At 43.9% G+C, this 23,882-nt stretch overlaps 1 long non-coding RNA gene across 4 annotated transcripts in view; it reads right to left on the bottom strand.

The window, feature by feature from the left end:
• The window catches only part of LOC130153518 (uncharacterized), a 258,449-nt gene that overhangs the window by 156,589 nt on the left and 77,978 nt on the right, over positions 1-23,882 (bottom strand). Inside the window, exon 3 of one of the 4 annotated variants that reach the window (XR_008823423.1) lies at positions 19,604-19,979. The exons of the other annotated variants lie outside the window; for them this stretch is intronic. This is a non-coding gene — a long non-coding RNA (uncharacterized LOC130153518). Of the gene's footprint in view, positions 1-19,603; positions 19,980-23,882 lie in introns of those variants that run through there. 4 annotated transcript variants of the gene reach the window in all.

Here is a 23,882-nt window from a genome sequence, read left to right as displayed (position 1 = left end):
AATTGGGTTATTACTGGGAGCATAAAATACACACGTTTATTGTTATTGAACCTACCACAGGCTGAGGCTCGCCAGCACTCAGAGCTCCCTGCCACTGGCAGCAGACCGCTATTTTCCCCTGTTCAAATTGTTTTGATGTAAAGGAGTAAGATGCCTCCAGTGTCCGTCACGACAGATTTGCACGACTGACCCCTTCTTGAACAAACTTTGCAAACCACGAGTATTCACATCTGAGTAGAAATCGAGATGAAATGAAGTTGTTTGCAGAACCTTTTTCCTGCAGAATTTCTCAAGGTTCACGTCCAAAAAACCTCCCTCCCATCCCACAGACATCCTGTACTGGGTCAATAGCTCTCCACCCGGCCATACCTCAATCCACGCCAGGGACAGAGGGAACTTTGTGTTTCGTTAGCGGGTCCTGTAAGCCAGAACTATCACTGCAGTGGCCACAAGCCGCCCCACGCAGCCCTGCCAAACCCAGCCATTTCTGGGGGTCATGCCTCAATCTCAAAGGCTCCCCACGGTCTTCATCTGTGTGTCTTAGCCAAGGGAGATTATCCAGCCCTCCCCACCAGGGTAACAGCTCTTCTCAGAGCTGCCCAGGGCCAGCCCACGATGGTGGGGGTCTCTGCCACTGCCTGGGGAAGGGGGTTGGAGACAGAACTGGCCAAAATCCGTCAGCTGAAGGAAAACAAAATGGGCAGTGGTAAGCTGGCTGGATGTATACTGACTCTAGCAAATTCTTTCCATTGAATAACATACATACCAAAGCGGGGAAAAAACTAGGAAAAAACTTTTAGATTTTCTAAATCAGTCACATTGGTAATTTTTTAAAATTACTATGTTTTTGAAACATTCTAAAGTCTGAACAAAGTACAACATCTGGATTAAACAACATCTTTTGTTCTACCTAAAGTGAAGCCATTTCAATTCTGCAGTTAGTTTGGGTTTTTTTTAATCCTGCCTGCTTAACTCAAAGTCAAGACTTTTTTCTTCTGAATTTTCAGATCAGCTAAGGAAAATCTGTAAAATTTTTCAGTAGCACAAGTCTGGTTGTAAATTATCTGAGATCCTTGCATGAAACACTTTCTCAATTATTTGGACGTTTTATTTTCACCTAGAGTTTCTGTACCCAAAGGAAGGGAGAATTGGGATTTACAGTTCATTCACGTCCCCAGGAACCAACCTAGAGCTGTGAAAGCAAGTGTTCTCAGGTTATTTCTTGCTATTATATGGTCACCATTAACTCAGATTGGATTGTCAATTTCTGTTCGAGCTTAGCTTCAGGACTAATATGAAATTGTGTTGCTGCATAATTCTGTGGCTGTTTCCTTAGCCATAATGCAAGCTAACAGGTTAACCTTGGGTTTTGGTAAGTCATAAAATGGAAATAACTCAGTTATAGGAGCATTAGAATTCTTACTAGACAGCATGCAGTAATTCTTGCTCCCAAGTCATACTGCAAAAGCTTTTTATAATATCTTGCGTTTGCTCTCAGAGAAAACAATTTCACTTCTGTGATCTCCCGCAGACATCCAAAAAGATATTTGAGATTCTGTGCAGCGAGGGATGAATGTGCTGCAGGGTATACTCTCGCAGGCAGCCTGTGCTGGGGCTGCAGAGCCCAAAGTGCAGGAGTACTATTTGCATCAGCATGTGCTGTGTCCAGGGCAGGAATGCCATCACGCGTTTCATTCACTGCAGCTGTAGGAATAGCTTTTGTTACCTTTTAGGGTACATATACAATTAACATCAGGGATATGATTCAAAAAGCATCCACAGAATTTCCATGTTCACAGCACAGGCTGCCAGAGGCAAGCAGAACCAGCTGCTGTAGCTGACCAAAGAAGAGGACCCAAGAGACAACCTATCAAAGCAATCTCACTCACAGATACATCCCAAATGTACCGTGCTGTGCCTATTAAAGTTTCTTTTCTAAATGTGACCCAGCTCATAACCAGAAGTACTTGCCTTCTCGTGGCATCTGGCTGATACTAAAATGATCCAGTGGTGTCAGGTCTGACATGACTGCAGAACGTGCCCACCTAACAGCATTTGCAATGTAGATTGGTGATAGAGAAACTCAAAGCACACTGCACGTGCTTTCTCTTTCTATAGCGTGCAAGGCAAAATGCACCACAGACTTTTCCAGTTCATTTTATGTTCAGAGACTTAAAATAGAAGCTAGATCTCACAACTTCTGGTCTTTTATGGTAGCCACAAGAGCATCCATCCCAGACATTTCACCGCACCAGACAGTTCCACACCAGAAATCTGACACAGTGACTGAATAGCACCTCCCCATAGCTTTCTATAAGCAACTGGGTGTAGATCATAATTATTAGGAGCAGAGGACCAACCTTTTCTTGAGTCATTTTCCATCCCCTTTCAATATGAATTAAGAAGATTAATTATTTTCAAAGAGAATATAAAATGACTAAGCAGAAAGCCAGACCCTTACATGCTAGCAAGGTTGGTGAAACACATCCTGTCGCTTTGGAAGGCACCAGCACGATGCTGCTCATTCAGTTGTCTCCTGGTGACCACTCTGGAAAAGGAGGAGTCACACAAAGGCAAGGAGATTCACTGCTACCCATGGTGGACATCACACAACAAATCTGGCAAACACCTGTCCCGAGGAGGAGGAGGAATCAAAGCAGAGCCTTGCAGAGAAGGATGATCCGGTGTTGCACCTATTGAGCACTATCCAAATTCCAGACAAGTCTGTGCTCCCTGTTATCCGGCTCTTCATGAACATTCACCCTAATGGGTGTTCCACAGGGTAATTGCCAGCCTTCTTACCAGTAACTCGATCTGCGGGTCAGGAAGGGAGCTGACTGTTGAACCAGATTCCCCACTATTCAGTATTTCCTATTCTCTCACTTAAAATAAAATAAAAAATAATAAAGTCAGTCATCTCATCTTAAAGCAGAAACGTCGACTAGCAAATTTTCAAGGGGACAACTCACGAACAATTCCAGTGCTGAAATCTGTTCATATCAACCATCTGCCTAATAACAGCTCCATGATACTCAAAGGGAAAACACATAAAATGTGTGTCCCTATTTTGGCACCTCAGTAACACAGCTTGCTTTTCAGAAGTACTCCATATCCAACAAGCCCCCATGGAACTCAACATGGGCAGGAGATAGAAACACTGCTTTGGACAGATAATAAGTGTGGCAAAGAGGTGACCTTTGCTACATTTGCCTTCACCAAGCTGAACAGGGATTTGCTCCCTCACATCCACGCCATCAGAAAAGGCAGAGCCAGCAAGAGGGAAACAGACAGGACTCAGCAGCCTAAAATAATTCCCTCAAAATTACTCTGATATATTCCTGGGGGTAAAGGTGAATGCAGAGACCCAAGGCGTGCATAAAATTTGCTCATTTCCCTACAGCGGGGGTTTATTATCAGCTTTGTATATCTGTATTGCTCTAAACCTTGCATTTAGCAGACATCGTTCTAGTAACCGTTTCTAAATTAATAGCATTTAAATGCTGAATATGGGCAGCCTGCAGCTACGTGTGCTGTAGAAGCAGATCTCGCAAGCCTGACTCATAGCAATAACGGCTTCAGCATCAGCTTCTTAATTATGATGGAAATTGCTGAAGCAAATTACCATAAAGGTTTAGGAACATTCAGTCCATTCTGACCCTTCCAGGTCTGTTGCAATATGTATTTTCTTTTTCTTCATAAATGTTAAAATGCCTTCCTTTTTTTATCAGTCTTCTCCTTCTCTTGGGAACATGGAAAGAAACTTCACCATGGCAAGGTACCAAGAAGACAGGTGGCTTCATGCATAAACAATGATAATTGGGAAAGAGGTGATAGAAATTCCACCCTGCACACTTCCAAGTCTAGCACACAAGTTTTCCACAGTGTTTGAGGTTGCCTGAAGCACAAAGGGGTTACCCACTCCACTAAATCCTAACTCAAAATCATTAACAGGTCTTCAACCCACTTATGGACCTTCATCCACGCCAATTTTAGAGCAATGACTCCACAAATCCAGGGTCACATATTTACACTGAGAGGAAAAAAGTGAGAATAGCTGAAGACACCAATCTTTTGCATCAATGTAGCCTTTACAGCCTGATCAAGGCAGGCAAAGCCTTATACTGATGTATTTGTTTGCAACTGACAACTGTTGGGAAAGTTAACAGCCTGCAATAACGCACAGCAATTCCCTGGGAAAGAACTAAAGCACTATCAGTTTAACCTGACATCTTGAGTTTCTGCAAATTTAGTTTTTAAAGGGGTCTGAGTGTTGAGTATTATCATTTTGCTGCTTTCGGAGAACCAACATTGCAAGATAAGTCAGAACAAATTCAAGGCATTTGTACATTTGCAGTAGGGAATTCCTTCAGGTTGGATGAACGAAGATTTACTCCGTTTGCTTATGTTCCGTCTGCTCATGTTGTCATTGTACGAGTTCCAGAGAGCTCCACTGGAATTAATGTACTGATAGGGTCATGCCAGGGGAGCCACATCTGAGATGAACCAGATTTCCACTGGCATTTACTGGATCTTAATAGCACATTTGAACTTGCATGTACTTACACATAGTAGCTGAGAGAGGGGGGCTGTAAGACCAGCAAACTGGCCTTCAGCCTCTCACATGAACTTGTGTGGCGTGATCAGTCACTGTGGCTTTTTTTGTCCCAGAAACAAGCACTTCCCCCTGTGTTCTCATACCTCCGTGGATTCGGAACAGAGTGTTCCTTCCCATGCTCCGACCAGGAGGACGATGAGGGGCTGGCCCCGAGGGGTGATAATGAAAATGCTTTGGTAATGAACCCATCTGGTGATGTCCTCGTTGGCCTGGCTTTCAGTGCCAAGAAACTCAGCAGGGGTCACCGACTCTTTAAAGCAAACATATGCACAATACGTACGGATTTTACTTTCCCTGCGATTTCCACCCCACCCCCCACCGCTAATGTTTTAAATACTTTCCCTGAAAATACTTCTCTGCAGGAACGGCTGCTAAGCAGATCTCCAACTTCACTGCTATGCAATTGAGTTAAAGATGTCCCTGCTCATTGCAGGGGGGGTGGACTAGATGACCTTTAAAGGTCTCTTCCAACCCAAACTATGATTCTATGATTTGAATGGCATCACCTTTTCAAGGGAAGAGTGTCTCAAATGACGACAAGCACTTGGCGTGACAGGGCCCATAATTGCAAACCAACACAAGTTAATGGATGCCCAGGCAGCCCCCGTATCGCTGATCTATAAAGGCCAGTGTGGTGGTTCAACCTCGGCTGGCGATCAAGTACCACGCAGCCGCTCGCTCACTCCCCCTCACCCAGAGGGACGGGGAGGAGAGTTGGAAAGGAATGTAAAACTAGAGGGTTGAGATAAAAACAATTTAATAATTGAAATAGAATAAAAATGAAAGAACAATAATAATGATGACAATAACAGTTATAATGAAAAGGGGAAGGGAAAGAATAAAATCCAGGGGGAAAGGGAGAAAGAAACACGTGGTGCACAATGTGTCTGCTCACCACACACCGACCGATGCCCCGCCAGTCCCTGAGCCACGATCTGCCCATCCCAGCCAACCCTCCAGGTATAGATACCAGGCATGCCATCCCATGGTGTGGAATACTGCTTTGGCCAGTTTGGGTCAGCTGGCCTGGAGCTGTGTCCCCTCCCCATTCCTTGTGCCCCTCCAGCCTTTTCCCTAACAAGGCCTGAGCAACTGAAAAGTCTCACCTCAAAGCCGAAACACAGCACCTAAGATCATTAACTCCATCCCAGATGAAACCAGGACAGCCAGGGTCTGCTTTCTGGTGCTGCGGCTGAACGACATGGCACCACCCGTGCCCACAGATAGAGATGTTCTTCCTTACCAAAAGAGTGCATCTTTGGCAATACTGCCTGTTGAAAACAGCCTTTGGCCATGCTGTCTCCAGGCATGCCTGGACATCATCTAGCAGAGCGATACCTGGCCCAGGCCATGAGCTTGCCACCAGGGTGCTAACACTGAAATGGTCAGTTGTGTGGCAGCCCTGAAGCTTGCACCCTGTCTAGCTCACTAGCAGTAAAGTATCCCAGGACACCAGCTAGCCCAGCCACCTCCTGCAGGACAAGCTCCCAGCATCCAGAGTCTAGAACTGAGGCACCAGCACCTTCATCCACACCTAAACTCCACAGCACGGGTCCATCCTCCTCCATAGGCAAAGCATTGGCTCGTCACCTCCGAGCAGACATAACCACAATGACAAGCCAACAGAATGAAAGGTCTGAAAGGAGAAGGAGCCCACCACCGCCTGTGCCAGGGGGCAGACACTGAGCCAAGCCTGCTGCTGGAGGATTTTAGGGAAGTGCCCAGCAAAAACAACTCATGGGACAAGCAGCACCTTCGGCCCCATGGCCAGGAGGTCTCCCATAGCACAAAGGTGCCCTCCTCTGGCCAGTTTTGACAGACTCGTCTGTAACTGGGATAACGCTTTCGGTGGGAAGGAATGATTAAAATCAGCTGGGAAGCGATCACTGAAGAGCGAATTATCCTGCGGGCTGTTCAAAATGGTATGAGAGATGGGCCAGCTGCACCATGGCTCCCATCACAGCCCATGCGCTGCGCAGGAGGCAGCTCAGACCTGCGGGGAACAGCTACCCCCTGATGAAATCCTCAGGGATTTCGGTTCAGGTCAGCTTGTGGTTCCGAAGCCTCCTGGTTTATGGCTCTTCAACGTAGGTATTGAAAAAACTGAGCTCTAAAAACCGGCTTCTGAATCACAGAACGCAATTTTCTGGCCCACGAATTTCCATCCTGCTAAGTCATCTTTGGACTTTTGTCTCCAAGCAGTTGCCTGACATATCCCAGATGACTATTTTAGGAGAAGGCAAATCATGCCCTAGAAATGCCTGTTTTCTCTCTGCTGACTGTGACGGCAGTCTAGACAGTGAGCACAGATGGAGATCTCTGTATTTGGTCAGGTGAATCACACCCCCACAGACTCCGAGTTTCAAAACTTCACCCTTCATCCAAGCTTAAAAGTTGCTTTACTGGCTAAAGTGGTTCAGGACGGAAACTATCCACAGATACCTTAGGAATCTCTGACTTACCTATCTGTCACACCATGTGTATTCCACCTAGGTATGTCATCGCTTTTTTTTTTTTTTTTTCCATTTCATTTTAGTATCATGGAGAAGTTCCCTACTTTCCTTAAAAGATAATTCCACAGACTAGTAAGTCTTGGATTTATTTTTTTCATCCTCCCTTATGGTATATCTTGGGTATTTCCTAGAGGTGATGTGTTTGCATTTAAGGATATCTGACATATAAGCAACATTTATCCACTTCTTATTTAAATACATGTTTTTTAAAAAAATAAATCAATCTAGAATCTCATTACTCAGTTCAGTCTTCTTGTGCTGTATTTTTCATTTGAGCCATCCTTGACTAGCCGATGTCAGCAAGGAGCTGACTTGAACTACAACGTATAAGCCACTCTCCATATATTTAAGAATGTCTACAGCTGTTTAAGGAAAGAAGAATAAAAACACCGTTTCATAAGTCAATGGAAGTACATGTGCAAGAAAATTCAGGTAGCTCTTAACGGGCTTCTTTACATGTCATTGACCAGATCTGCATGATACTTAGACAAAGACATCACAACGGCTTTTTTTGCAAAAATAGCAGTCCATGGGAAAAGGCATATTTTCAGAAATGAACCATGAAAGACAATTAACAGTAACATTGAGACTGCTATGCTAAGGTGAGGTTCACGGGGCAGAGGTTCATTGTAGAAAGCCCTAGAATGCTCTCACGGTGTTTCTATAACACTACTATGCCTTGAAAGGATAACCTATGTCGCAACATATGAGTAGGGGTAACTCCACCTTTTTCCAGGGTGTATTTTTGCCAGCATGAGTTAAGGCTGAGTTGCCCAAGGGCCCTCTGTGTTTAGCCATACATCCCTCATCACATGCTTGGGATTTGCCTTCCTAAAGTCTCCTCCAGTCTGACAGCAGCATTCATGTCACCACCATTACAGCTAAAAAGACCTTCCAAAATACCTTGACTATGGATTTCCCCCCCTCCCCCTGATAATTTGCCTCTCCACGTGGCAGGGAGTAGTCCTGTTTTCAGTTGGTAGGTCTGTCTGGCATGACATGCAAACCACCTAAGATGTTTGCTTCAATTCCCAGCAGTCAGGACAGAGTGTATTTGAACTTCTTGGAACACGCCAGACTTTGGGGTTTCTTGCATGTAATGGTAAGTGAGCTTCCTTGCTTTGATTTCTGCACCAAGTCATGGGTGACAGAAATACTCTTCATTTTTCACTTACGTAGTAGCTCCACTCTTAGATATAATTGCATAAGTCTATTTGGCCGACTCAGACAGCCACTTTGTTCTGTTAACATCTCTGCCCACACCCATCCTCCTAAGTTTGTGACTTGGCTTGGACTTTTCTAAACAGACCATTAAGGGTTTATTAAATCTAGTCTCTCAATAAAAAGAATATATATGGTATTATAAAAAAAATCAACTGCCTGGCTTTGGTTTTTTCCAGTTTGGTGATATTAGAGCTAAATCACCCAGTCTACTGTCCCTTACAGTCCGAGGGCTGTCTGGGTGTAACTGATGCTACAAGTTGGCACAGAGTGTCTGTTACCACTGGCTACTGCAGAGGAGGATGCAAGCCAGTTATAGGCTTGAGTCTTCTTCCCTTACCATTAACACTGGAAGCTTTATTATTATGAAACATTTTTAATACAGCGCCACCAAAAAGCCGAGAACGGGGCTTTTGGGGCACTATACATCCACAGGGAGGTAGACAGTCACTGCCTAGCTTGTAATTAAAAAACAGTATTTTTTTTTTTTTTAAAGAGAGATACAAACAGGGAAGGAGAAGGGGTATTCTGGGTCTAATTCTGAGGTTATGTGAACTATTTGTGAACTCCTCTTCCCCCTGAATGTCTCTTGAATAGCTTCTAAGGGAAATAGCTATATCTGTACTTCTGACAGTCTGTAATGGGTAATAATAATTAAAGCACATCTTAAATAGAAGATAGGAGTATTATTTCTCAGAATTCCTACCAGGAAATCGGGTGGTTTGGCTCAGCAGGGTTGAAAAAAGCCTGGCACATTGTGTCAATATCACAGGATCTGCCTTTCGTTAAATATACAAAATCTCTCATGGTTACAGTTTAATATATAACCATTCTCTTTCAAATTCTGCTTTCAATAGTTTCTCAACATTCAGATCCAGCTTCTTCTATTCCAGTCCTTTTCGCAGCAGCCAAGTCTACAAAAAGATTTTAACACTTCACATGTTCATAATTACTTTCATCGGAGAACTTTAGAGAGCTCTGCAAACATTTATTAACACTTGCAACAGCTCCACAGGTCTGTTGTAGGGGGTTCTCATTTTATCCCCAATGTATAGACAAAGTAACTAAGCTAACAGCAGGCAAAAAGTATTTGACTTCCCACTTCCAAGCTGTAGTGTGCTATTAGATAATTACTCTTCTACTGAGGACAGCTTAATGCCATAATGTACAAATATTGACTGCTTGTGCTCAAGTGCTGCTCTCAAAAATCTCCTTCAGAGGCAACTCCATAAATCTAGTTTCATGCAGAAATTACAGACTATTTGCAAAGTTTGTCCAGGGGATTGGGCCACCAGGCTGTGGAAATCCAGCCTGGAAGCGTCAGTTCAGACCCCGTACAAAAGCAGCCCTTTGCTCCGAGGTCCATGACAAAACAGGGACCCTGTCACCACGCTCCTCCGAGTTACTGCTGTGAACTGGGGCACAGAAATGTGTCACCCGGGTCACTGTCCCCTCTCCACTGTCCCCCTCTCCACCAGACAACCATAGCACAGGCCTGTTCTTGGCAGGAGGTGGCCGGAGGGGCACCCCCCCTGCACCCCCTGCCACAGTCCCAGGTGCGCTTCGCTGACAGTGGACAGAGCTGTAAAAAACACAACTGTGCACCTATTCCAGGCTGGGAAAACATCTTGAGCTGTTGTCTCCCTCCCACCCCATTACTAATCACTGGAAACAGCTGTTCCCTCTTTTTCTTTTTTCTTTGGTTTTTTGGTTGTTGTTGTTACTGTTTAACACCATTCTGAACAACTTGGCCTGGCAAAGACAGAATAGCAGAAAGAACATTCCATATATCACTCCACGCAGCTGAAAAAGGTAAAGGCAGCTAATTGATATGATTCTCCAGCTCCCTGGAAACTGAACTGAAACACCTTAAACTCATATCTGCCGATATTCAGACTGTCCTACATTCAAATTCACACCAGTACCCAAGAAAGGAAAAAACTATTTTTCATTTCCAGTCCTCTGTTCCATCCAGGTCTCATGAACAGCATCTAATGAAGTAATAGGTTCAGATTTTGCCAGTACCTACTAGGGTAGGTCAACCTAGAACAGCTTGAAGCTATTAAAATGGTTCTATATATTTCTGTGAACACATGTATCATAAAGTCAAAATGATGAAGTGCCTGGTACAGATAGATTTTGAAAACAGTCAAGAACTGTTTGTTCCCAGCCCTGGAGGAGTTACGGATCCCCAAGATGGACGATAGCTGCCAAATTAATCTAGAGATGATGAGAGCCTTTAATCTTCATCCCCTTCAAGATTCAGAGAGGGGGATGAAAGTCCATTTTGGTGCAACAGTAAAACCTTCAGAGCTGAAGGTGATGTGACTAGTGTACTGTTTAAAAAAAAAAAAAATAACAACACTGATGTCAAAATAAATGCAGGAAAAGCCAGCTGTGAGTTTGCATGTACGCAGGCCAGCTCCTCAGCCATTAGGAGCAAGCCCAGTTTATACCAGCTGACAGCCTGACTCCATGACTGGGTTTTTTGTTTCATTGGGGATTTTGGAGTTGTTGGGGGGTGTGGTTTGTTTTTTTTAAAGATGATGATAAAGCTATTCAGAGTTCTGGTGGTTTTGTGGGTTTTTTTCTCTTATACCCATTCTCTTCTTCCCTAGATGCAGCTCCCATAAAGCTGAACAGATCCCCATAACCTCAGTGGGAGTAATAATGGGGCTTTACACCTGATGGTGGCAGCTGAATTCTGTGGTGGGGAGCAGGGTAGGTTGGCAGTACCGTATGTCTGCCCCTCCACAGCCTTCAACAGCCTCATCACCATGGCAATGGAGAAGGAACATCAGTTGGAGGAAAGCCTGGGGCAATAACATAGTGCCGGGATTCAACCTGGGAACGCTGCCTGGTTAGCTCATATCCAACCCAAATCCTCCTTCGCAGGTAATCCTCAAGCCATTGCTAATCAGCCTCCTGTAGCAAATTTCTGGAATGACACAGATGTGCCTCCGCTACTGGCTACCACCAACCCCCAGCACTGTGTGCGTGGGATGACCAGGCAGGCTGCACCACGCAGGGCACTGCACAGATGAGATCCTTCCAACAGTCTGAGGCATCTTCTGGGTTTTTTGAAGCATCTCTCTGTTGCTTTTTTCATTGCCAGGAGGACAGTGAAAGGGCTAATGGTCCCCTAGTAAGTGTTGCCACACCAAAATCAGAGCGAGTTTGACTACATCAATCCATGCGCCTGAGTGGACTCTCAGGTTGGTTTTGTCCCCATCAACACTAGCAGTTCCTGGGAACAGCTCCTGCAGCTGTTCCCATCCCGAGAGCACACTTCAGTCAGCCAACAGGGGCTTAGGGTGACCTGATATAACAACATAACTACAGGGACAAATGGAATGAAGCAAAAATCACATGACAGGACCACAATGCTTTGGTCAGGTCAGTGCATTGGCCCAGAGAAGGAAGAAATCTGTTCAGAGAAGGAACTGTGAGACCTGACGTTCAGCCCCCCTGCATGAATACATCTACCAGCACAGTGGCATTGGTGGCAGCCGTGAAGAAAAACTTAGCAGAAAAAGCCTACTCCAAGCACGTAACAAATATATTTAAGCAACAAATATGGCCCAGTTCATAGTTTTCATTAGGCAGGACTCACGCGATTAGAGGTCAGCGTTAGAACATAAAAATCCTCATGTCACCAAGCCAAACAGGCTTCCAAATATCACTCCTCCCACCACCTTCTGGGTTTTGCAGGAATTGTTTCTTGATGGTCAACCCTCAGTTCCATCTGTTGTATCATGGCAGCCCTTTGCACACAAGAACAGAAGAGTAGCATTTGTTTCTGAGCTGATAAAGGAATATGGCAATTTTCGAGATCATAGAATAAAAAAGAAATCTTAGTTTTAACAGCAGGCCTTGCAGACAGGGGCACTCAGAAATTAAAAAGGTAGCAGAGCTCCTGAGGGTCTTTTGGGTTTTTTGTGTTGGTTTTTTTTTATTATTATTTTGCACTGAGCAAGGAACAGGTGTTCAGCTATTTCATAGCCAGAAGCAGCATTCCAGTCAGAGATGCCTCTCCAGCGTCAAGGGTTTTCCAGGAACACATTTGCACTCATTAGTAGTTATTGCCACAATGGTACAAGTCAGCACAAGCTTGGGGTGCTGGCACAAATATAAACTTGGTTCCTGTCCAGAAAAGCATATTAAGTTTGTCTGAATGAGGTGAAGGGAGCTATAGTGGAACAAAGCATCTTCTAGGTACCTTTACCTAGGCATAAAAAAAAGTGGAGAAAAAGAGAAACAAAAGTAATTGTGTGTTGACTTGCATGTCTAAATACCGTTGTCAAAAATACTTTGCCAGGCCTAATGCTCACAACACATCAGACTTGCCACTGGGACTATGGGTATATACCAGGTACCACTCAGGAAAATGCACCTAGTTAACCCTTTGCACATATCTCCTCGTTATGTCCTCAGACTTACAGCCTTCTGCTCAAAAATAATCCTCCCAGTTGTGTAGCCCAGGCTATTTCAACATCTGGGCCCATATTTTCCACGGGTTTTCATGTTTATTCAATAACACAGTATCTTGTCCTCAGCCAGCAGTTCACTTTTCACAGCCTTCAGACAGAAATCATTTTCAATGTATATCCAAAAGCATCAGCTTATACCACTCCTCAGACGGCACGCTATTTTAAACTAGGATTTAACTAATTTTATTTAGGCATTAACTCATTACATCAACAAATCTGACCCATGACAGTAATTGCTCTCTAACAGCTACTGTCTGGTCACTCCAAGCTCTGCATCTCCTCAGCAGCAGCAGCATGGGAGAGGCTCTGGTCCTGATGGACATCAGAACCAAACCTTCCTTTCCTGCCAAGAGGCAGCTTTTGTCCACATCTGCCAGTGAGAAGCTAGGCCAGGAGCTACGGAGCAGAGCATAACATTAGAAGCAACCAGACTTCCTGGAACAATTTTCAAAGAAGAGGTTGCAAAGCCTGTGTTTTGAGTAAACAGATAAACAGCTTCTGCACAAGCTGCTGGTCAAGAGCATTAACTCCATGTTACCTGCAGCGAACACTCCCATTTTCCATCTACAACCTGCCTCTGAACTTCACCTCAGTGATGGAAACAGCCACTTCTTCCACCTTCCTCAACCTTTGGGGAGATCACTTGCTTTTCCCATTCCCTCTGAGACCTCAGGAATCCCAAATCCTGACAGCAGGAAACAGGGCAGATTCGTCCCAAAAGCTCATGTCCAAACAAGCACCCGGTTTGCCAGTCTGCTTGCTGTTGCGATGGCACATCTAAAGGTCTTGTACAGCCTCTGTGGGAAGCCAAGCAGGGTGTAGCAAAGCATCCATGCTCTTAATTATGTTTCTGATGACATGGAGGCATGGAGCAGCACTAACTTCAAACAGCACTGAGGATGCTTGGGGGCCATGGAGGTGGGAAGGAAATATCTGGCTCAGGAGCTCAACAGCTTGCTGCAGAGAGCTGTGATGGGGAAAGACGAGCGAGATCTCCATGCCATGGTTTGACAGTACACTGAGTCCAGTTTGTAACCTGAATAAAAATGCTGCAGCCACATGGGGCAAAATGCAGGACAGGTATAAGCTCTGCCGGTTCAAATTTGTTCAAAACATTTCAACATGTCAACTTTGTACCAGCAGGCTTTATGCCAGATCAAATATCACCTGCCGGCACCGCTCTGACTTTATGCTGGATCAAGTATTCTCCATCCTCCTGACACCTGCGTAAAGTTGAAATAAAACAGCAAAGGCGGTATGGATTCTGCATCTTGTGCTCATGGGAAGGCAACCGCATTCCCAGCCGTGACCTACCTCAATTTACTACCTTAGGATGCACAGCTCTGGTACTCTGCAACCACAACCTGAAGATGTAATTACACCAACGCTTTTCCAGGAAAAAATAGAGTTTGAGAAGTTCCCAGTTTCCTGCGTGACCCAGGTCTCCTCTTCCCATCCCTACACCTGGATTTACCTCCTGTTTGCTTGTGCTGATGCAACTGGTTGTAGGACTATGCAGTAAACTGGGTCAGGGAAACTTCTTTTGGATAGCAGTCGGGCTGTTGTTTTTTTAAAAATTTTGGATCATTTCATGTCTCCACAAAGAGCTGCCTCAGCACAACTGAGGGGGCAATGAACTACGTGGTACAGCGCCAAGAACAAGTGGCCAAAGGTGGGGGCAAAACTTCCAGATTGCCTCTGCTGCTGGGGAAAACATTCAGGCAACTGCACCCGGAGTAGGTTAGCTGCCAACCTCCTGAGCAAGCTATCAGCATAGCATTTGTATTTGAATTGAGAGAAAAATCCCCAAGGAGCATGTCTAGGCAGGTGGCTAGTCTGGAGTTGGTCAGAGGTGGGATGGAAGGAGGGCATTCTTCAGGAAAGCTGGGTAAACAGTTCCCCAGGCTGCTGCACACTACAAGGTTTTTAGGTTGTTTCCAAATCTTTTCCCTATCTATCTGTACCTTTGCCTGGTGCTTTAATAAATAAATCTTCCCTTTGCTTTGCAATGAAACCTGTCTAGGGTCACGGGACCAGACTCTGCGCAACGGAAAAGCTCATCTAGCAATTAGCTAGACTGCTCCTGCCCCCCTCAGCACCAGCGAACAAATCCAGGTCCTTGGGCTCCAGCTATGTAAACTAATGGGAAGGCACTTTTAATTACAGCGAGGGACTGCATCCTCCATAGTTTGCAGTCATTGAGCCGGGCCCACAGTGGGGAATTTTCTCTGTTGTAGCTTGTGGAAAATCGATGGGAGCCACAAGCATGGGCCAGGCTGCAGGAATCCTGGACTCCCGAATCAATTCTGAATCTTGCTGAGGGTGGTAAACACACATGGCTGCTGCCAGCCAAGCCTGCCTAACAACGCCTTTGGTGCTGTCTGCTGCTGCGTTTTTATTTGCTTGCCTATTTCAAGGGAAAAAGGGGTGAAAGAGGAAGGGGGAGGTGAGGGTGGTAGCAGGATTACCACATATAGTCATTATAATCATTAATCACAGCACACTAAATGAATCATTAGGCATCACAACAGATCCACACATGCTTTACTTCTTAAAGCTTCTTGACTTGAATCTCTGCTTTCTGTACAAATGCCCAGTGATTGTTTCAAGCAACCAAGCACATTTCCAATGTTACTGCCGCAACTCCTTCCAAAAACATTACTAAACAGATGAAGCTCTGCTGAAGGAACAGATCTGTTTATAGAACATACTTTTCTTTCACTAGACCAAATATATTCAGTCCTCTCAAATAAATATGTACATTAAAAACTTCGTAACTGGCCAAATCAGAAAAAAGAAAGAAATAGCAAATGGGAAATTATGTAACAAAGAGCAACTTCAATAAGAACGTGCATTTTAAAAATACTTTACACATGCTTTTTTGAGGCTAAATCTGAGAGCAATTTTTTAAAAAATTCAAATATCTAAGATTGAATAAACGGTTCTATTAGAGACAGAGAGGAATAAAAATGTGAAGGGATTGTTTACTAAAAAATAAATAAGGCTTCAACCTATAGTATTACAACCTAAATGTTGTTTTAGCCTGGTATGTAAGCATCTGAAAGTGAATCTAACTAGGCAAATAATGCAATACTGACTTGTTCAGTTTTATTAGCCAAGCTAAAACAAAAAGAAAAACCAAGAAAAATAATGCAAATCATATTTTTTTCAAATTCTGTTGTTCTTATTACTCAAGGAGCTATTTCCACAGTCATATGCTCGCAACAGTACCTGGCAGTAGTTTCAATCAGTTATCCGAGTATTACAAAATGGCTTTAAAACAGCAGACAAAACCACTCCATTCAACCCTCCTAAACTGATCCCCTTCTGGCTTCCATTCCGAACTAACCCCTCTGGAACAGCCCTCCCCGTATCACAAGGCTGCTGGGATCATGCCAACTGAATCAAAACCCCAGGAAATCACAACAGGATTAAAAAAATCCTGAGGACAGAAGCCAACCAGCAGTTTTTGCATGGACATTAATGAAAGCAGGATTGGGCCATAAATGCAACACTATAATCTCCCAACCTTTACTCAGGTGTAGAGGTCTGGACTGTGGCTTCATGTGTGTTTGCACAGCACTTAGCAGGCTGAAAGAAGTAAGTAATGATAATTATGCAAGTTAACAGTTGGCTTCATTGATTCAGCTCCATAAAAGTTGCAGGAGCAGACTCAAGATCATGTATCATATTTTTTCTAATCCTTCAATTTATTCTGATTGAATAGAGAGGACGTGTGCAACATTCATCAGCGGAGCCCTGAGCGCACAGGTAAGCCAGCAATAATCACCACAGGTCCAGATAATACCGTCTTATCTATCAGCTGTCGCCACAGTTTATATGAGCCGCTTATCTCAAAGAGCTATTAGCGCTGAACTTTAGTTCAGCCTTTTGTTTGATCTTGTTTTCTTCTGCATTCATTTGAAGCTCCCCATATCATGCTTTTAATTTTGCATCAAAATGCACCAGGGCCTTTAATTTTATCCCTGCTACTGATGCAATATGGTCTTAGCAACAATGAGAACAGTGAGCAAGTCATGAAAATAATAAACCATGCTAGGTCTGGAGGCTATGAAATCAGTTCAAACATACTGCAGGGAGCTGTACTGCCTGCACTGAGACACATGGCTTTCCATGGGCACCAGCCCATTTATGAGTCATGAAACATAATGGAGTATTGTTGAAAGCTTTGGGACCATGAGAAATTATCTACTGCCCGGCATGGGGAATGGTATAAACTGGCAAGGAACTGGAGTTACATTCTTTTACAGAAATGAAATCAGACAGCCTTGGCCTGCTTTCCAGTATACAAAACCACAAATCATGAAGACAACTCCTTAATTAGGACTAATTTTAAAAAAAAAAAAAAATAAAAAAAAAAAAAGAGTTGCCACTGCACTAACCAGCCAGGGAAGCCAATATTTTCTCTGTCCCTAGCAGAGTTATAATAAGGCAAAGACCACGAGGAAGATGGAAAGGAGGAGGGGTAAATGACACTAGTGTCTCAGCATGAGCTATGAAAGCAAATACACCTTTCTCTCTCCTGCACCAGCTAACATTCCCTCACATGGGCAAGCAGAACAAAAGCTATTTGCCTAATATTATGGAGTGATAGCGACACGATGCCATAGGTGTGCACATCGCTACGGAGAGGAGAGCTGCCGGTGTGGGAGGCAGCACGTTCTGCAGGAGAGAGTACAGGGCTGGATGTCATTTCTAAGCCAAACTCCACCCTCCTCCTAGTCCCTGTGCCTTCAGAGTAAAAATGTTAAATGGCCCTCTGACTGAGAAAGTAAAAATCCTATTTTTAAATAAATGGTGAAGTTCTTAGGAAATTGCCTGACTGCAGGAATACAGAGCTTAGTGGATAAATACCTGATGGGTAGAGAAAAGAAGACAAAGTCAGAATCTTCCCAGTGGTATTCAGTGAAAGCACAAGGGGCGATGGGCACACTGGAATAGAGAAATCTCCATTTAAACACAAGAAAATGTTGCTTTACTGTGAGAGTGGTTTGAACAATGGAACAGGTTGCCCTGAGAGGCTGTGGAGTCTCCATCCTTGGAGACATTCAGCATGGCCCTGAGGAGCCTGCTTTAGCCATCCTTGCCTGCAGGCACAGAACTGGACTCGGTGGACCGGACTTCAGAGGTCCCAGCCAACCTCAACAACATCGAGATACTCCTTCCATTCAGTGTCCCCAGGAAAGCAGGCTAGAATGGAAATGCAGCGCTAAGTGGGGTGGCCCACTGCATCAGTACGACTTGCTCAAGTCAGCTGTCTCCATGAAAACATGCAGGGATAAAGCCAGACTATAACAGCCATCTAAACCAGAGGTTCTGCACAGACTAAATGCCTTCCCAACCAAAAGAAATGCAGAAATCCAGGGCAGCTGAAGAGTTAACAGTGTGAATGTTCACTCGAATATTTATATAGATTTGCTCTTTGCATGCTCACACATCTTTTGTGTTAGCTTGCCACAAGCTTTGGAAAAATCAGATTTTACTGGCAGAAGTGCTCATGGAAAGCACATTTGCTTTTGCTTTGGAAATGCTTACAAACTCATCCAGTCAAGGAGACAATGACAATATTATGTGTATTCTCCAACAAATTTCAGTTATATGATATAATCTGGATATTGCATTTTTATTATGTATTCAGCGAGCTCAAAGGTGGATAAAATCCCAAAGATTAACAACTTTTAACAAATCAGTTGCTAACCTGAAATTAAAATGCTAGAGGAAATATGGTCTGTATACTAGTGACGAATGAGCAGAAAAGGACAAAACTGAATGGATATTCAACTAGGAATCATTCAGTCTACAAATGCAACCTCATTTTCCATTGTGTAGCAGTTGCACCGTGTTACAAACAGCCCATAACAAATCAGGAGCTCACTTCCTTCCCTCTGCCATGGATTACCTGAGGTGGGACCAGGAATGGATGGTCTCTGTTCCCTTCCCCAAGGAAATCTCAAATTGATCAAAGCATAAATGCTGCCTGAAGCATGTGATTACTTTTGACATTGATGACATTTTTCCCCCAGTTCAAGAAGGTATCAGTGACCCTTAGAGACTACAGTTTGGCTCCAGATTTACCAATCCCAATGAGCTCTATAGGCACAGCACATCTACTAGGCTTCAAAAGAGAGTGTGTGGTTTGCAAAGGGAGTGGGTAAGTGCAGCTCTGGAAGCTGAGAACAGACATCATTTCTGGAAGTGGCATGCCTTAATGTGACAAAATATAAGTGGATGCATCTCACTTCTGGCACCCAGGTTTAACAAGTGGGGTTTGAGCTTGTTTCAGCTGAACTACAATTTCAGCAGAATGCTGATCTTCTGGAAGATCATGACATTCTCTACCTTCCTCTAAAAGCGAGAAGGAAACAGCTGCCGGCAGACCACTTCATTGGGATTCAAGAGACATGGACCCAGTTCCTAGCTCAGCCCCCACCTGTCGGTGAGTCCCTGAACGAGTTGTTTCAGCCAGCCTGGGTTTTGGTTCACCCTGTAAAGCAGAGGCTGCAAGCTCTGTGCCGGAAAGTATTGGGACCATATGACTAAAATAGAGAGTAAGGCATTCAGAGGTCATGGTCCCAGGCAAGTGGGCAGGAGGGGAGATATGATCTAGTGCAACACCTGAAAAGAGTCTAAAAAAAGATGGAAAGGAAACCCCTATGAAAGGCTTCAGCTTAAAGCTGAGGCGTTGGCATTTCTTCTGAATCAACAAAAAATACCTCTCTGGGAGGGCACATACAATCTTTGGGGAAGGGACTGCACGTTCTCCATACTTGCCTATTACTTGAAGCAGTATGGCTTCGCTCCTAGCTGTAAAGAACCTCTGAAGATGCATTTCCATTACAATTCAAAGAACTAGCATTGCTCTTTCAGACATCCCCAGGGTGGTGTTATCAATACCTGATCTATTTAGCACAGAAGTACGGTTGGCAGCAGCGGGAGTTTCAGCTCAGGCTCAGTATGCTTACCTGGGACTTTGTGAATATATTTGGCAACCAAGCATCTGCCAGCGCCATTACACCGCTATTGGTACAGCTACACGAGGTGGAGCAATCACACCTTCGGCTGGATGGCAGACATAGGCAGTGACACAGAATAAATGCTGGAGACTCAGCAATCAGGCAACTATGAAAGACAAAAAAGGAGAGTGTGAGTTTGGGGAGGCCTTAGGCAAACTCTTTGGACAGGTTAATGTCTGAGTTTCACTCCAAGAGTGAGCTATCTTTCCTTTTATTGGAAACCATCACTACATAAAATTTTATATTCTCCTCATACACATACCCAATGAGAACTGAGAACTCTTGCACATTACTGTTGTTCCTGGATAACCAAAATGTCACCTTCATACCTACTTGTGGGTTGCAGTTCCACCTCATACTCTCTAAAAGTGCAGCTGGTCCATTAAAATAATTAAAACCCTCAATGTTTGTGACAATCACATCTACCTTAATGTCTTCCAGGTTCTTGGCTGGGATGACGCATCCCAATAACGCAGCAAGAGAAAATGCCGTCTTTCATACAAACTAGACTTTTGTTTTCCACAAAGCTTTTCCAGGTCCTGGACACATGGTCATAGTAAATTCAACCTCTCTGACTTCACCTCTCCGATCCAGCAATAACTGGGAGGCTAGATTGAACCAGAGTTTAAAACCACGTCACCACCAACCATCTTTGGAGAAAGACTGAGAGAAGATCCAGAAAGGATTTGATCTCTAACCTACCAAGTAGGGTTACGGAAATAAAATCTGAAGTCCTAGAACTCTGTGAATTTGAATAAGTGGTGAGCTTTGGCCAAGGAAAGCAACAAAGGTGAAAGCAAGACTTCAAAACAAATATTTTCCTGCATTCCTAAAAGGCCTTTAGTTTAAAAAAAGCGTTTATAATAAAACCTAAAACAAGTTTTTAAAACTTCAGAAGCCAAGGGTACAAACAAGTTCCAAGACAGTCAGAAGAGCTGTATCATTGCAGAAATTGTGGGGAGAGGAAAAGAGAAAAAAAAAAACCCACACAAACACAAAAACACACCACACCACACATTAACTTAATGACATTGGTCAAAAAGTAAAGTATGAAATCAGAATGGGGTTTGTTTGTTTATTTGTTTTTAAAGGGTACACACATTCTAAAGCAGTCTTTGGGGTTTTGAGGGGGGAGAGGTCCTCTCTTTTTAATGTCTGCCTTCTTTTCCTCTAAGTATTTTGTGCCACTGATTATTCTGGAACAAAATCTCACCTCACTGAATTATAGCACTTTTATAAGTTATGCAACATAGGAAGTAATAGCTCAGTAATTGTCAATATTCAGCCCATCATGTGGGAAACGAAAGAAAATTATAAAAGTGAGAGGCAATTTATGAAAAGAATGTCCGTTGCATCAGCCAGTCCATCTGTGAAGTTTTGTTCATTATGTAGATTATACCACTGACATATGGAAGAGACATTTCACTGTTGCAGTCTAGATGAAACAAGTTAGAAGTGTTTTATTTTTCGACTAGAAAATCATATGGAGAGCCTCAAAAGTTTACAGGGACTGCTAATATGTTTTGCTTTTGTCCTTTTGTATACCCTTCTTTCCACCCCCATCAATATGTGGACTAATTAGAGTGATAAAACAGCTCATGTAAGATGTGACTCACTCAGTCCTTAAGAGAACAATACAGTATTACCCTCAGACAGGGAAACAGCCCAGCTCACAACAGGCAATAACTTCAGGCCTGGGGATCATTCCCACGGATTCTTAGATATCGAGCTTAATTGCAAGGTCAGGTGAGGTAAGTCTAATTTTAGACTGATTTCCTACCCACACATCCAGGTCCAAGCCTTTGTACTTGGAAACTGCAAATAAAAATGGTTAGCTTTGTGTTTTGCATTTGCATGTGTGGCATTGGAAAGAAAACAACCCCTGGTGTATTTGAGAAATTTCTGGCCCTGGGTGCGGCTACCCAGTGCCTTCTGCATGGAATTTGCCCAGAGATACCAACCAGACAAGATGCAACTCATTCAGTTTTTAGACAGGGAACACAAACTCTAAGCACACTGCATATGATTAAGATACAGCAACTTGGCCTTGTTCAAATGAAGATCAAAACAGGCTAACAAGTTAATGAGTGATAAAACCCAACTGCAAACGTTAGCAGCAATACTAATAAGGTCTCGAGTCCGCATAGCCAAGCCATGCCCTCGTCATGTCACGTTAGGATGACTGTTCCAGTGCATTAAGCCATCTCCCACTACAAGACCATGCTGGATCAACCCAGCGCTGAGTCGTGTGATCACTCCCCATGACGGCTGAGGAAGGGAGTGTACAAGTACCTCAGACCTTGACATATTCCTTTTGTGTGCATCCAGCTTCCCACCTTTTGGCTGCCACTCCAGCACTAGTATTGCAGCCCACTCATTTGTATATGATGTACCAAGTGCACCTACTGATTGCTTTTCTTGATGATAAATCCATAAAGTCTCTCCCTGTGTATGATTGCAAAAGAACAGGCATGCAATTATACTGGGGAATAGAAGATGGGGGGGGGGAGTAGTTTACATAAGCTTAATATACTACAAAGCAAATCATGCTAAATTACAGACAGTATTCCAAAGCCTCTCATTCCCTTTGCTATAGCCATCAGATGACAGCTCACTGCCATTCCCCTCCATTCCCATCCCAGCTGTTGAATCACCCACTTGTTGTCCTTATGTTCTGTGACACACAGAGCAGATGCCAATGGCCCCACATCATAAAAGACTTCAACCTATGCAGGGCCTGAGCCTTCCCTGCTCAGCTGTCACAGCCATAGTTTGCTGCGAGACAAGCTATAGATTTCTTTTCAGAAATGCCATATTCTGCCCAGTTTCTGAAAGAGCATTCATCACCCTCTCAGGAAGAGGCAACTGGGTTAAGACAACAAACCCAACTTCTCTGCACATGTGTTTACCTAACTAATGAGAAATGAGGAATGTCTGACTGTATGCAAAGTCAAATTCCTCCAGAGATCAAGTATGCTTAGATCTGGCCATGAGAGTAACTAATAATATGCAAGTGTTATGGAACTATTTACAGGCTTAACCCAACTGCAATGAAGTCAATGGTTTAACTCTCCCTTCCTTCAAAGGGAAAGGGATCTGGGCCCCAGCACATACTTGCAGCACAGCTCCCTGCTAGGCTGGCTCATCTCCCCGTGATGAGTTTAGTAGCTGTAGCCGGTATGGGATAAATCCCCAAATTATACCCACTTCCCGCTACGGCAAATTCTGATGATTCTGCGCATTCCCCCTCTCTAAATGCCTTTATCTGAAATAGAGGTGCTAAATTATATAACGAGATACGCATAGACACTTCAGGATTAACAGAAGAACTGAAAATCGTGAGTCCTTTCTGGGCCAACAAACGGAGGTTCTGTCTATTATTGTTAATTAAGCAGAAGTCACACTGAAGCATCCTGTGAGCTGCTGCTCTCTCTAGACGTTGCTGTAAAGAACAGCGAGCAAGAAATAGCACTGCAGCACTGTCCTCTGAGAAGACGCAATTAAGATGCCTTTGCACCTCTACTGCATGCTTACCAGCCTGAGCTCTTTCTACAGAAGAATGAATTTAATTCGGCAGTCGGAGCGCAGGAATGGCATCCAGAGCTCCTGAGCCTTGCCAGCCATTTGTCCCATTTGTTCCAGCATCCTGCACGAGCCACTTAATCCATTTTTTTTTTTTTAAGCTGGTTACCTGAAATAGGGCCTGATCCAATCCCCAAAAAGGCAAATGGGAAATTTCCAGTCCACTTCAATGGTACCCATGGGCTCATAGGCCTCTACGACTATATTTAGACACTTAAATATAGAAGTCTGGGCTTCAGAGATTACCGAGTGCCCACAGCTGCCACTGATCTCGGAGAGGGGAAAAGAAGAACAAATCTTTGGCTCAAAAAGCTGCTCAGTGGCAGCCTACTGCAGGCTAGGAAGGTATAGTCAAGGAAAGCATCATTATATTCTGGCTGTGTTACAGATTTCCCCTTACACAGCTGCTATGACCCACATCAGACCC

The sequence above is a fragment of the Falco biarmicus genome, chromosome 8, assembly GCF_023638135.1.
Source record: "Falco biarmicus isolate bFalBia1 chromosome 8, bFalBia1.pri, whole genome shotgun sequence".
Taxonomy (NCBI): domain Eukaryota; kingdom Metazoa; phylum Chordata; class Aves; order Falconiformes; family Falconidae; genus Falco; species Falco biarmicus.
This window is presented reverse-complemented; position numbering and strand designations above follow the sequence as displayed.